Source organism: Rhinopithecus bieti, unplaced genomic scaffold (genome assembly GCF_001698545.2).
Source record: "Rhinopithecus bieti isolate Rb0 unplaced genomic scaffold, ASM169854v2 scaffold_75164, whole genome shotgun sequence".
In the NCBI taxonomy this organism is placed as follows: domain Eukaryota; kingdom Metazoa; phylum Chordata; class Mammalia; order Primates; family Cercopithecidae; genus Rhinopithecus; species Rhinopithecus bieti.
This window is the reverse complement of record NW_016828307.1, coordinates 390,385-393,722: the sequence shown is the minus strand read 5'-3', so window position 1 is coordinate 393,722 and position 3,338 is coordinate 390,385. Positions and strand designations below refer to the sequence as shown.

Here is a 3,338-nt window from a genome sequence, read left to right as displayed (position 1 = left end):
TTACTACATTGTTTACATTGTTTTATAAACAACCTTTTCAAATCTGTAATTTGAACTAACTCTTAGATAACTTTTGAAATGGACAAAATTATTCTTTTTTTTTTTTTTTTCACTAACAACATAACCCTTTCTGGCACATTTTTTATGCAGAATTACATGTTAGCTAAAATTTTTATCCTTAATAACTTAAAACTTTAGTAAGGACCTAAAAAGCAAAAAATCCTGAGCTATTAGATATGGGCATTTGTAAATAAGAATAATTCAAAAATTTTAGAAACATATTTCCCCATATTGTTACCAGGGGTTGTTGCTCCCAGAGCTCCCAAGATGGTGGCATGGTGCTTCCAAAATGGCCGCAGGCCACTTCCAAGAGGGTGGCAAGCCTCGTGTTCTTTGACCTGGGGTTCTTGACCTCACGGATTCCAAGGAATGGAATCTTGGGCCATGTGGTGAGTGTTATAGCTCTATTAGAAGCCGTGGGTCAGGGAAGAGAACCGTGGAACCCAGTGACTAGTGCTCAGCTTGATTAGGATGAACTCAGGCACTTAGCCATGCAGGAACAATGGCAAGCCTTTAGCCCAATCGGGAGTGGTAATGGGTGCCTCGCTGGATCAGGAGCACAGTGGACACTCTGCCAGATCCAGAGGGATAGAAGTCTGCAGTGGGTCTGCAACAGGAGCAAACAGCAATGGTGGACAGAGAGCAAAAGCTCAGATCAAGCCATAACAAAACATGGAGAAGAAGAGTGCAGTTGCAAGATTTAATAGAGTGAAATAGAGTGAAAACAGAGCTCCCATACAAAGGGAGGGGACCCAAAGAGGGTAGCCCTTGCCAGCTCGAATACCTGGGGTTTATATCCCGATCATTGTCCCTCCTGTTGTGCTCTCAGGCAACAGATGATTGGCTATTTCTTTACCTCCTATTGTCGCCTAATTAGCATTTTAGTGAGCTCTCCTTACTATCTGATTGGTCCTGTGTGAGCTAAGTTGCAAGCCCCATATTTAAAAGTAGAAGCGGTCACCTTCCCAGCTAGGTTTAAGGATTCTTGATTGGCCTAGGAAATCCAGCTAGTCCTGTCTCTCAATATTACAACCCTTCTTATTTGGAAATGACCCATATATTAAATGAGCATTAAAAATAACCTTAAGATTTTAATTTACACAAAAAGTTTACCTAAAGCATTTATCTCATTCACTGTACATAATTTTTACTTTTAACAAGGGAGCCATGAGACATCAATCAACATATGTAAAACAAACATGGGTTTGGTCCAGAAAGGGAGGACAACTCCAGGCGAGTGGCAGGATGGAGGTCTTTCCAGTCACAGGTGGTAGACAAACGGTTGCATTCTTTTGAGTTTCTGATTAGCCTTTCGAAAGGAAGCAATCAGATATGTATTTATCTCAGTGAGACTTTGAATAGAATGGGAGGCAGGCTCACCCAGGACAGCTCCCATCTTGAATTAACACTGACATTTAAAAATACCTAGCAAAGACAAACATAAAATTTAGATAAAATGTATGCTAACTATTCTGAAGGTATTTCTGTTTTCATTCCACCAATAATTTTAAAGCTAGCTTGTTTAGTAAAGTTATACTTTAAGTCATGTGAAATTGAAAATTTCTTAGACTTATTTACTTAATTTATGAGTACTCTTTTACTTACAAGCCAATTTGGTAGACACGGCATAAAACAATTAAGTGTACATACAAATAAACACATCTAGACACATACACACAGACACATAAACGAAGATCCAATAGCTTGGAACCTTAGCTTGAGATAGTAATACAAGTTTGCCAGTTTTACTTTACCCCAGTAGATAATCCAAGGAAGGCTGTGAAATAAAATTCCAGGTTAAGCAGTCTCCAATGCAGTTGTAAATCAGTCCTCAGACTCCAAGGAGCACTAGAGCCAAACAGTAACAAAGGAGGGTGTCAAACGCTAATGAGATCCACCGCTTGGAAGAACAGCATAAAAGCCTATATACATGCAATGTCATCCCACTTTCCAATTAGACAGTGAACTTCAGATTCCAAACACTTTTGGGGCCAAGCAGCATTGCAACTGCGAGAGAAAATTCTAAGGTTTTGATACTAGACCTCAGAACCTGTGCCAAGAGCATACTCTTTGGCGAGTTTAAGGTTTTGCAGAACCCACAGAGTGTCCTTTGGGGTCCAATCTCAGAACTCCAGATGTCTCTGGCCTTAGGACAGCCCGCCACATGCAGGTTTCCCCTCCAAAGCATACTATGAGATTTTTAAGAACAGTCATGAACTGTAATGAGAACTGGATGCCCTTTGAGCCTTTTGTTCCTTAGCCAGTTGAGTACAGTAAGGGAAGGATTTAGCATATGAAAAGAAGGTTTAAGTCGCCTGAAATACGTGTGAGTTTGCCCAGAGCTGCATCACACGTAGGGATTAGGGACCACGGTCAGAAAATAATTTTTAAAACATCTTTACCCTTTGGGGCAGAGCAATTATTCCCATTTGTTCCCAGGCCTTCAGGCAATACTGGGGAGTGACCCAGCCAATTGCCCTCAATTCCAAGGAGCTACTAGGAAAAAGCCACTGTAAGACTGAAAAAGGAAGAGAGGAAAAAAAATATATTAAAAAAAGACCCAGATTCCTTAAGCCAACCGCGCGGTGCTGGTTAGGCTTCTCCACGTGAAAAACCATTAGTTTCACTGGCCACAGCCAGAAACCCTGCAGTTGCTTCAGTGTTTAGGTGCTGCCCTCCAAGGGTCCAAGTTGGAAAGGAAAGGAGAGAGAGAGAGACAGAGAGAAAGACCCTGAATGGAGCAGAAAGGAAAGGGAGAAAAATGAATCCCAAACTTAGGGCTTACCTCTTCCTCTGGGATAGCTCGCCAAAATATGTTAATGGTGGAGGGTGTCCAGGTTCTTGGCATCTTGAACAAAGAATGGGACAAAACACACAAACAAAGCAAAGAATGAAGGGTTTTATTGAAAAAGGAAGTACACTCCACAGTGTGGGAGTGAGCCTGAGCATAGGGGCTCAAGGGCCCTGTTACAGAGCTTTTGTGAGTTTAAATACCCTCTACTTGGGGTACGCCTTATCTAAATGAAGAGGATGAAGTAAAGTTACAAAGTCATTTACAGTGTATGCCCTGTGGAGAGGATATTTCCTGTTATAGCTGAAGTGTGAATGGGCCTTATGTTTCCTGCCTCCAGATTCTATTTTCCATCCTCAGTGCCATAATTTCACATTTATAGTGCCAGGTATTCGTTTAATTTGTCTGCTGGTATATGGGTTACCTTTTATAATTTTATGTGTTCATTTACTTATTTAAGAGACAGAGTCTCTTGAGGTTTGCAGAA

General features: G+C 41.1%; 1 long non-coding RNA gene across 1 annotated transcript in view; it reads right to left on the bottom strand.

The window, feature by feature from the left end:
* LOC108523704 (uncharacterized) overlaps positions 1-2,908 on the bottom strand; it is a 10,229-nt gene extending 7,321 nt beyond the window's left edge. Inside the window, exons 1-2 of the long non-coding RNA XR_001883873.1 lie at positions 2,846-2,908; positions 1,815-1,908 (exon numbers count right to left, since the gene is read on the bottom strand). This is a non-coding gene — a long non-coding RNA (uncharacterized LOC108523704). The remainder of the gene's footprint in view (positions 1-1,814; positions 1,909-2,845) is intronic.
* Between the last annotated feature and the right edge of the window lie 430 nt (positions 2,909-3,338).